The following is a 12,343-nucleotide window of genomic DNA, read 5'->3' as shown; positions in this document are numbered from 1 at the left end:
ATTTTTCTTTCCCATTAACTCTTGCTTTATTTTCAATGAGATTCCCAGTGTCTGGATTATGCAGGGCTGGCACAGGGAAGGGGATGACCTGACTTCAGCTGCTGCCTTGCTGGCCAAACGGTTTTGTATGATTTTCTGCAGGGTTGAGATGCTTACTGTCCCCTGACAGACTGCAAGCTGTGCTCTTAAGAGCTATTACAGTAACTGCAAGGCATTTCTGCTCCTTACGTAGTGACCCACTTCTGTGAGAAGTAACACAGGCACTGAGGTACTGCTCCTGTACTGTGCAATGCTGTGCCTGCCCTGGCAGCAAAGGAGGAGGTCCTTTCCCTGGGGAGTCATCCTTGCTTCGAAGAGGTATCCTTGGACACTGGTGAGTCAGCTCTAGCACAGTGACAGGGATTGGAAAATTTTGCTTTTGGTTGCATTGAGTCACAGCGAAAGGGCTTTCTCTGACAGCAGCAGTCCCTCTAAAAAAGCATCAGGCCTCATTGCTCACTAGAGGTTGCAGAACATCAGCTCTTCCCCATCTTTTCTGGGCATAGTGCAATTCCTGCGCAACAACTGAGTGTTGCGTTTGGCAGATGTCACAGTTGCATCTCTCTCTGAGAGCTCTGGGACAGTCCTTGGCTCAGGTGGGCCACAAGATTCCCCCTGAGAGAAGTGAATGGACTGAATGGGGAAAGCAGTGAGTTGCCTTCCAGAGAGCTCTTCCTGACACAAATGGGTTTCAAACTGAAAGGACAGGGTAAACACAGAAGCCCTTGTTTGCAGGCACATCCCAGACCAGACCATTCGACACTCTAAGAGTCCTGCATCCTCAGGCAAACACAAATGCTACTGGTAAGAACCTCGCAATTGCGCTAAGCATTGACTGCAAATTTGAGATTGCACAAATGAAAGTTAACATTACAGCAGCTTTATCGTTCACCTTTAGTAACAGTTAGAAATAAAGCATGTCCTCTAGGACTAGGAAATACAGTTCTGGAAACAATAAAGTGATATTTTTGCACATTATAGGCTTGTATTTTTAGACCTGAGTGAAACTTTCCGCTAATTTTAGAGAACTCACTTTATGCATATAGTAGACAGTTCAAGTGTTAAAGTAAATGTTCTTTCAATTTTAAGATATATTTGTTTCTATTAGTCTCAGATACCAAAGAAATAAAGTTTCTTGCTCAAATGCATTTTTTTTCTGAAGGTGTTAGAGCAAGAGAAAAAATATATTAGAATGCTGATTAAGATCTAGAACCATTTAAAACATCACATCTAGAAAATAGCTGATAAGTCTATATAATTATGTATATATAAAAACATAAAATTCCTTCCCTTTAGAATCTAAATGCTTCATATAAATCTTGTCTTACCTATTAGGTAGCTCCTCTGTTACTTTTCTCAACCAACTATGTTTAAAAATGAGATGAAGATGTCTCTCCCATATAGAAGTTTTTCAACAAATATTTGCTCTTCCAAAGAGTGATAATCTGGTTTTGTCTGTTATAAATTAACTGCTTTATAAACACTACGTGTTGTGTTTCCCATAAATGGCATAATGAGGGAAGGTTTTATTCCAGTAAATAAGTTATATTTTTTCATGAAAAACAAGAGAACAGTAAACTCTGCATCCAGCACCCTGAAAGGATTTGGCCCCGCACATCCGATTGCCCATGAGAATTATTTTACAGGCAGGCTCTGAGCTACTCAGTGGTGGAAGCAGTATCCAATCCTGCTTAAAATACCACCTTTTGTAAAAGAATAGGTCACTGTTCAAGGAAGCAGGAGGGAACATGAGGGAGGGAGAGAGGGAGGAGGTACATAGGGGTGTTGTCGGCTCCCTCGCCCTCCAATTCAGCCATTCCTTTTGGAGGAGAGACCAGGGCTCCACTCCCTGTTTCAAGAGCATGCCAGCTATTCAGTGACATATCAGTATGTCAAAACTAACTGAGTGATAAGCACTGAGTGATGTTTCTCCTATAAAAGACAAAATGGAGGAAGCTGACATTCCTGCAAATGTTGTACAGAGCTATGAGAAATAAGAAAAAAATTTAAACTTTGAATTGGTCATCCTTGGACAGATTTGACAGGCTTGTTTTGGGTCTTGAACATTGTTAATTGGGCAAGACACATTCTTTAAGACAGTTTATTCAGCAATTTCTCTAGTTTGGGCATGATCTAAACTCTTCACTATTTTAATCATTGGCCTAATTCCACAGAAGATATAAACATGGAGCTCCTTATCTTCCTCTCGTGTTCTTAAACTACTTTTTAAAATACTCCCAAATTAAACAGAATGTTTCATTCTGATTTGGATTGTACAAGAAAAAGAATTTTGCCTTAGAGACTAGTCCCCTTATCTCAAGTTTTATTTTTCGACTGAACTGAAAAAAAGAATTATTATTTTCAGTCTAAGTGGAAGTATTGTCAGAGGAAAGGAGGACATTTTAGAAAGCTCATAAAGGGCTTGGGCATCCAGGACTCAATGCAAAAAGGCTTTTGATTGTTGCTGATGAGTATTACTTCTATAGAAGTGAGAACAGTGCTTGCTTACCAAGTGCAAGGTTTGCTTAGGAAGTGCTTAAGATCTGAACGTAGCCCCCCATGGTCTGTCCGGGTGTATGTCCACGTTGCAAGGACACGTTACTGAAGGACGCTTGTCGGAGATGTGCACTTTAGAAGTTCAACAGAGACATGAAGGGTTGCAGATTCTATGTACCTAAATTCTTCCTTGGTTTAATTTCTTTTAAAATATTCTTCCTAATCCCGGTCATAATAGGCCTCAAGTGTAGACATTGTGTTAAAGAACATAGGAACATAAGATGGAGTTACTTAATTAAAGTCCTTACATGACATGGCCTATTCCCTAAGCATAAAAAGCTCTGCTGTGAATGCTCCGGTGACTCCAGGACTTCAGTTCTCTGTCCAGATAACTGGATATTTTCTTTCTACTTCCTAGTCTATAGTTGTTTCTGGTTAATTCAGTTGGACTTGAAATTCAAATTTATTTTCATTATGTGGAAGGAATTTGTATCTGATCATAGTCGAAAAAAGCTGCATTGCTGCAACGTGCTTCTGAATCTGTGTGTCTTCTGGAGAGTGTGGTACAGTGGTTGTGGCCCAAGGAGACAATACAAAGAAAGCCTGATTCATACAAAGCCATACCTGACTTTTGTGCTCAGTAAAACTAGCATTGTTATTAGCAATAATAACAGCAACTAAGCATCTTCCTAGCCCTCGCTCCAGGACCCTGACATGCATGGTCACCACTGGCAGCCCAGGCTAAGTTAAGAAGTAAAAATATTGATATTTGATATTCAAAAGGTGAAGTCTTGTATATAGATGGTGGTGAAAAAAAGGATTTGAAGAAATATTAAAGTCTTTGAATCTCTCAGGTAAATCTTTTCTGGACCAAAAAACCCCCACATCAATCCCATTTTATCTGGAAGAAGAAGGAGGCTGCTATGAGATGTATTGGTTGTGTACAGAGGTCTGAGGGAATTGTCTTCCTCTTTAGTTACTCACGAAGCCCTTGCTAGTTTTTCATGCTGGGTAACACCTTGCTGAGAGTATCTTCCACATACTATTGAGAGTAACGTATTCCTCCCACCAACTACTATTTATATTGTAAGTCGCCCCTTGGATTTGAGCAGTAAAACACCACACAGCATATGGGTAACACCCTGCCAAACTATACATATTCATGGAGTGATTTACTGGGAGAGGATTGCCGGTGTGTCACAGTGGCAAAATTGCACTTTTCTGCTGTTTAAGACAAAACCACCCCTGAGACCAAAATAAATGAGGGTAGTACATGTGTATTGGTGCCCAGTTGCATCTCTCTTGGAGCTTGTGCCAGCACAGCGCTGAGGCTGGGCACTGGTCTGTCAGCAGTTGAGCTAAAGACTGTCTGTTCTCTAATAGACAAGGTGTTTTTGGATGGATATACAACTCTGCAGAACTTGGCAGTGATTATGTAGTCCAGGTTCTCCCCAATGTGTTTGTAAAAAGCCCTGTGACTCTTGAGTACCTGGGGGTAGGTACTGCAGAGGCAGGCTCAGCTGCTTGTTCCAAATATTCAGAGGATTTCTGAATAATTATAAGCCCCTTTCATTCTTTTACAGTTCTTCTTGGGCTGGCAACACCCCTGCTTCATCTTATTTACTTTCCCAAGTTTGGTTTAGGAAACCTTCGGTGACTGTGGAGCAACCAGTCATCTTAATATTTGGTTTGTTTTGGGCTTAGGTTCCCTGTGCTAACTATGGTTCCTTCCAGTTACGAGCTCCTTGGTACAGCAATAGTGCTTGCTTAGGTACTGCATCTGTTTCACATGCCATGCCCCATTTTAGCAATGTTTGTGACTTGACCACAGCTGAGCTTCAAAGCGGGCTATGAGATACGATGCGCATGACTGCAGTACCAAGAGATCAGATTCCAGGAGGGAAACTGGTGGTTTAATTAAGTATATCTGTACCAGGTTCCCAGTAAGAGAATTTTGGAACTGAGTTTCTTGCCTTGCTCAAACAAGGTAGTAACTAAATAGGTAAGTTTTACTCAGGGCCCTGTGAATTTTTGACCCCAAAAAGTGGCTACCCACTTGGTTTCTCAAGGGGAGACACAGGGTATGTACACCTGTCTTGATGGAGCTAGTTGAGATCAGTTTGAAGTACTCTCCAGGCTGGAGTCTGATGAGGGTAATTAAGGTTAAAAGTGTTAATTTAGGAAAATATTTGGGCTGAATGTGATCTAACATCTTCCATGTTTCTTAGACTAAACAAAATACCAGTATACCCTGAGTAGTGCAGGAGATAGATAGGTGCACAGAAATGATTTTTTTTGTATTTCTTCTGAAGTCTGACTGTGAAATGACTCCTAACACATAAACATGCTCTAACAGTGATAAAACAGCTCGTTATACAGTCTCTTGAACATACTTAGTTTGTCAACAAGATGATTCATCAAGGTGGCTGCTGCTTCTCCCACTCAAAGAATGCACACTAATTGAAATCAACTGGATGCGAACACCCTGATGGCTCCATACCTAGACTGTTCAGAAGCCCGACCCTTTTCAGAGAGAACTAGGCCTATGCACTTGTTCATATGGGAGGATTCCTGTAGTGAAAGCATCTTTGAAAGGTGTGTATTCCTGCATCTCACCTGGGGTGGGATGAATGAGTTACTGTACCAGATGAACAAAAAAGTAAAGCCGTCATATTTCATAACGTAGGGCTGAAGTATCTCCTTTATATTTTCAGCTTCATAGTCAGGTGCTGTCTAATTGTCCTGTCAATTATAGTTGACTGTTAATAGGACATCTTACTGTGGAAGCTTTTATGGGGAATGCAAAAATGATGAAACGCTATAGTAGTGTGTCTAGAGAAGTACTATCAATTTTCAGTAACAGGTAAAACTTTCATCCACGAGGTATGATGGAAGTAGCATGAATCCTGCTATATTCTAGGGGATGGAGTAAATGACCTTTTAAAGTCACTTCCAGCCTTGTTTCTTGTGGTTCGCTGACTCACAGCAAAGGAACATTTTCATTCCCTATAATTTATTTTGCCTGCGTTTTTACATACAAGAATTCAGGAGCTGCAGCAGGGGTAGCTGGTGTTTGCCTAGTCCCTGTGGAGCCAGCAGGTGTCATCAGAACCTTTACTTCTCTGATGGGAAGCAGGATAATTTTGTGTGTTTGGACATCTGCCCTTCTCTGTGCCTTACTAAGTTTGTATCATGAGGCTGGACTTAGGCAGGCAGGAGAACACAGACTTAAACAACCAGCACTGGAAGATATTTCTGTTCTTCTGGGAGGACATCTCAAAGTTTCTCCAGTAGATGTGAAATGGAAGTGCATTTCTATTTTAAATTCCTGAAAGGCAGGAATTCCAAAGTGTCTAAGAGATTGGTATGTCTAAGGGGAAAAAAACTCATTATTGCATCTTCAAAGTGGCAGAACATACTGACATCAATGATCTGATCACCTGAACTTGGAATATGATGTATTTTCCCACTATTCCTTACCTGCATTCTGTGTGTACATGCACTGCATGTGCATCTCCTTACTGCTACGATAATCAAGTTGAGTTTCTGTGACCTGCAGTCTTTGACTGTCTGGCCCAAAGCAATTACCTGATGTAATGAAGAAATCTCTGCACTTTGGCCTCTGTAAAGACAAGCAGAAGATGCCCTCCTGCACTTGTGAAACATGCTGAGGTTTACTTAAAGTACCAAATGAGTGCAAGTTATTGTTAGCCACATTGCCTGGAGTGGCTGGCAAAGAGCTCTGCATTGTGGGGTTGGGGTTTTGTTTTTTGTTTGGGGTTTTTTTGTTTGTTTGTTTGTTTGTTGGGTTTTTTTTGTTGGTTTTTGTTGGGTTTTTTTGTATTTTGTTTTTGGTTTTTTTCCATTTAAACATGGATATGAATACAGTAACCTACTACAGGTCGGGAACGAGTTCCCATGGCTTGAGCGTGGGCTTCCTGTAGGCTGCGTGTGGTGGGTATTCAAAAGCAACTCTTCTTCCTAGAGAAAGTATGTATCTACCCAGCTGCGCTTTCACAAAGTATTTAAGGAGGGGTCAGTTTTCATACAGGACTCCGTGTCTTTGTTTAAACTGCTTCAGCACTTCATTCTACCTGGTCTTCAGTGAGACAGGTCAATTAGTTTGCTTCTATTCATTTCTATATGCTGGTCTTGGGATATTTAATCTTGAGATTTTTAAAGACGATAGCTGAGTTTGCCTGAAAACAATAAAGCTAAAGTGAGGAAGCAAGGGCAGATAAACAAATCTTTAAGAAGATGTGAACATTTTCGTCAAACACCATATGAAGCTGTCATATAGCAACAGCATAGTTCTTGTGAGTTTGAGTTAAAAAGGATAATAAATTACATGCTGCTACATACAAGAGACATCTATAATGATCAGTCTCAAATGTTAGGCCAGAGACATTGGATACTTTTGTCTATCACTCAATCTCATATATATAAAATATTAATTTTCAAGAAACAGACATATTACACTAAAAATCCACTGTCATTGCAAATTTGTAACATATTTCCATTGTTTCTTTATCATAATGAAAAATATTTAGACAGTGAAATAGTTAAAAGGACAGCAAACCTGGTCTATGAGCTGTCTGGGGACTCAGATATGGTTTTCTTTATGTTTCATAAGAATATTGCATTTAATATGTGGGCAGTGCCAGATGTGAGGTGTTAATTATTCGTTTCCTTGATTTAAGCACTAATGTCACTTAGCAACCTTGCTCATCTTTGAAATGGAACTTTTTAAGGATGCACATACATCGCCGGTGAGAATAAAATTTATATTAGAAAAATGATTTGAGAAATGGAGTGAAGGCATGAATCTCTTTTACTCCTGATGGGGAGTAGGTGAAAAGTTCATAGTTCTTTCAAGAGGTTTCCATTAAACCACTACAGCATTTGGTTGCTCTTCTCAGTTCCTGATATTTTCTGACTTAAGTGCCATCCAACTTTGCAGTCGTGACTCAGTGAATCTTAAGCTTTTTTTTTAAAAGGAAATTGGGGTTATACTTTCTCTGTCTCATTCTCTCTCCCTTGCCTCCATTCCATTTTATATATTTTGAAAGTATTCTCTTTTTGCATCCAATCTGACAAAACAATACGGGTCTGAAACATACCAAATTCATACAAATTTCATGAAGTTTAATGACCTGATCTAGGACAGAGATGCTTTTACAGCTTGCACTGTGGGAGGAGCTAATGAGCTAGACATCAGAGAATCCACACCAGAGCAGCTATGAAAACCAGGTTTCACTGAATCTGTAGATCTTTTTTAGATATACAAAAAAAAGTGCATAGGTTTGCTTTTGGATATTTATTTTTATGCTGGTAAGTTAGGCCTTAATACTGACTTGCTGGATAACAAAGTGCATTGAGGTGTGTTCAGGCTGAGCAATTTTTGTAGAAGTATCCACACCTGGACTGTGATAGGACAGCTGGAAGGAAGGGAGAAGAAAAGGAAGACAGTCAAGGAAGCAGGAAGCTGAGACTTTATCAAACAGTGCTCAGAAATAATAATGGCCCTGGGAGACACTCAAAACGTGGCTCAAGATTTCACCAGTCCATGAAGCATAACTGGCCATTCAAGGTCTGTTACATGGCTAGTGACAACAGCATTTTGCCACATGGTTGGCCCTGGCAGTGCAGTTTCTTTGGACGCTGACTCACTTGGAGTAGAAAGTTGTGTTCCCACAGGACATGGACCATGGGCCAGCTTAAAGTACCTTTGCTGTTAGCGCCTCTGTGAAGATTCAGCTCTAGGTTAGTCTTGCTTTTCTGTGCTACAGCCATAAGCACAATATCAGCACTACTCTATATCCCTTTTCTTGGAAAGATTCCCGGTCTCCTACAGTCAGGGTTTTGTGCCAAACTGAAGCATTTAAAAGCCTGTAATACACTGTATTATATATTCCTTTAAAGAGAGTGGTGTCTCCAGCGTGGGAGCTGGAGTCTTCAGACACTTCCCGGGTCTGTGGCCAGATCAGAATAAGTCACTGAACACACTGAACACGAAGACATCCTTCTTACCTCCCAGAAGGCCTCATCTTGCATCTTCCGTTTTTCCTTCTTAGTCATTTTTGATTGAAAGCACCTATTTTCCTCCCTGTATAATGAAACAATTTTTGGATCCCACTGAAGTCACTCCATGCTGAATGATAGTAACCTTGGTCAGCAGCTGATTATAGAATGAATATGAGATTTCTGCATCATATAATTTGCCTTTGATGGGGGTATTCATTTTTCTTTTTGGCATTGTAATAAGCATGGAAGCATTTGCATTGACAGGAGGTTTAAATTACAATTCACCACCCATTCTTCTTCAGTGAGCAGTGGTGTCTTCAAGTTCCAGTCATTGTCCTTCTAAAGGACAGCCAGTCCTGTGGTCAGACTTCTTGTCAACCAACGTTTCTATTCAGTAGAAGATAAACGTAGGGTGAATATGATATTTCAACTACATTTTATTGAGCGAGTGGCTATATTTAACAAGACTTTCCTCTCTCTGACCAACAGGAAAGCAAGTGCTTTTGTGAACACCAGTGCGGTAATAGCATGAAATTGAGGACTCTGCATCAAAAGAGAGCTTGAGAACAGACTTTAGTCTTTAGCATCATGGCTCATACACTTGCCACCCAAACTCTCATCTTCGGCTTGACCTTAGTTATCTTATAGCTTAAGTATATCATATCCATAATATGCATTGGAAAATCTAAGCTGGACACAAAGATGTTCTGCGATCCCTTTACTGTATAGTAAGAACATAGTCATTAGACCTACTTTGATACTTGTGGTAGGTCAGACCCACTGATAATCCATCTTGTCTGTACTCCATACAGGTTGGACTGTATAGGCAAATGTCTTTGCCTCTGACTTGCTCCAGATGTCAGGTCTCAACTCCTTCTTAGACTTGTATATATATGAGTAAGGTAGACCATATGTGACAATGTGCTCAGATGCTCAGACTCCTGCTATTGTGTACCAGACCAAATTGTTCTTCTCAGGTAATGTGTAACATGATGGGCTACAGAAAGAGGGACGTCTGCAGAGGCACATTGGAAGCACTAAAGAAAACATGAAAAATAGAGAACTGATGTTTTTCATCTGAAGAAAGAAACCTGTAAGTTACAGACCATTACAATAATAAAGAAAGGAAAATGAATAGTCCTTTTCAGTGTGAATATATTTTATCATTGTATCAGTAAAATTTAACTGACATAGGGCTGTCTACATGAGGAAATAATGCACTGGAACTGTGATGGGAAAATGTTACCGCCCTAAATCCTTGTGTGGACTTTCATTCCAGCATAAGAGTGACTTCTTGGTTCAGCTTGAACTCTGCCATGTGACAAATTTAAAAGGATATCTTATACTAGAACAAAAGTTTTGGTATGGAACATTTTGACTCTAGAACTATATTGCTTTAAACAAATCCTTTAGATCATAGCAGAACCTTCTTGTTTGCATACAATTTTAATGTGAAGGTGGAATTATTAATCAAATATAATTTTTGGAAATCAGTGCAACTGTTTCTGCCTTTTTGACCAAAATTCAACATGTGAAGCCTTGCAAAGCTCATAGCATCCACTGCTAGCTGGCATCACAGGAGTGGATATGTTGCCCGCCCTGTCTCTGTGTGACTCCCATACCCCTGACTTACAGAGCAGCTTTTACCCCAGGCATGCCCAGACCAGCCATGCTGTGATGGGTTTTGAGTTCTCACTGAGAGCTGAGCCAGTGCAAGAGTCCCTGTAGGAGCAATTGTACTGGTACAGCTGTGCTTATAGCAGTATTGCCCGTGCTGCTCAGGGGAAGTGGCATAAACAGTCTCCGCATGAAGCAGTTGTATAATGACATAACTGTATTACTGTCCTTACCCAGGCAAGGACAAATTTAGTAATTAATTATGCACATGCTGGAGTTTATGTTGGTAAGAGCACATCTAGTTCAAGTAGATGTGATAGATGCAGGTGTTGAGGCCAGTCTCCAGCATGATACTGAAAGCCTGCAAGCAAACAAGCTCTAACAGATGAGGTTGCAAAAGCAAAAGCTGAAACCAGGCTGGAAAATTGGTCCTAAGCACTCATGAAAGGTAGATGCCTCTTCCCTTTTTCAGTTCTGCTGAAAAGAAAAATAAGATGTACAATGGAGTCTTTGCCCGGAGTTTTATCTCCTAGTTTAAAACCAAGCGATAGGGCATGGGGGTGGAAGAAGTATGCAAAGTCAGCATGCTCACTGCAATGCAAACATGAGGGTTATCTTAAATTTACCCTGAGAGACTGGAAAACAATGATATAAGCTAGCAAAGCATTTTTTCATAGAATGTCCACTGCACGTTGGGAGTGTCTTAGCCACAATCTTCTGTACAGTCATTTGGTTTAATTATAATAACAGCAGTTAACACTTTTGTGACCACAAAACATACAACAGAGGGCAGCGTGTGTGTTTGTATGTGCAGGTGCATATGCATTTGTGTCAATGCATCTGTAGGAAACAAATACAATGACACTGAACATAGCTAAATGCCAGGACATCGAGCAAAGAGGTGCAGAGCTGGCAGGACCTGGGCTGTGTCCTTTTGCCTGTTAGCCAGGGTTTGTTCAGGAATGGTGGTAAATTGCAGATCTGGGGAAGGAAGCTGAGGAGTCATGCATTGGTGGATGCATTTGAGCTGGGGAGAATCTTTTATTATAAAGTGGTATCATCACAGTCTCCCAGTAATCTCAAAAATGTCCAGATTTTGTGCTACCTTGTCATATGGTCCTGGTCACTTCTCCATCTGCATGGGGTGTGAGATTCACCTTGTCTTGAAGTAAGTGGTTAACGAGCCACTGAGATATGTCCCGTGTTGGTAAATGTAGCCTGCATTGGTTACGGTATGATATACATGGTAGGCAGAACTAAGCTGAAACACAATGTGCTAGCAGTCTGGAAGTGTCTATTTTTGATTCTGCAATGATATGGCGATCCCACTTGTCACATCCTAAAAATGTGGGGTTTGCTCTCATCAGGTTAAAGGGGACATTTGGAAGTCAGTACTTCTGCAGGGGAGATCGCGCCTCTGACTGTAGCAGCAAACACACTTGTACTCCTGACTTCAGACTTTCAGCTTCATGGAAGTCTCTCCTTTCCCTGCCATCCTCATCTGTGCTGCCTGGGGAAGGACAGCACAGGCAGGAGCATGGGGCAGGTGACACCGGGGCTCTTGCATCACAGCCTGTGGCTCTTCACTTGGCTGTGAGGCTGGGAGCCACAACCCCGTGCCTCCTTCCACCCCAAGCTCCCATTTATCCTCAGCCCCCACTGTAGGGATACCCCTGTTTTCTCAACCTAAGTGGCCTCAAATGTAGCCAGGCTTGGCTCCAGCACCGTCAGTCCTGGTGGCCATGGGCAGAAGCAGACTGAGCTGCTTAATTGCACCCTCGGAATCATTACGAACCCCTCCTGGACCAACAATCGGACTGGGACCTAACGTCGTGCTAACCAGGGCGGCTGAGCTTTTCTGCAGCTACCAAGTTAAACACACCCTCTGTTTCTTGAACTTTTGAGCTTTTCTTTTGAGCTTTTGTATTTCACTAAAATCTGGAATCATTAGGAAGTTTTTCGTCTGTGACCAGAGGAAGTCGACTTCACAAAGGAAAACACATATGAGATCTGCCTGTTTGGGAAGGCTACTGACTCAGACAGGCTTCCCTGACTGATGCTGGTGGGCTACGTGGGACGACATCACCCTCGCTGCTCAGCGTGATGGGCTGAGCTCAGTTCCACTGCGAAGCCACTCCAGAAGTGTATCTTTTCCCCACTGCTGTAT

Source organism: Numenius arquata, chromosome 6 (genome assembly GCF_964106895.1).
Source record: "Numenius arquata chromosome 6, bNumArq3.hap1.1, whole genome shotgun sequence".
NCBI lineage: Eukaryota > Metazoa > Chordata > Aves > Charadriiformes > Scolopacidae > Numenius > Numenius arquata.
Note: the sequence above shows the minus strand (reverse complement) of the source record.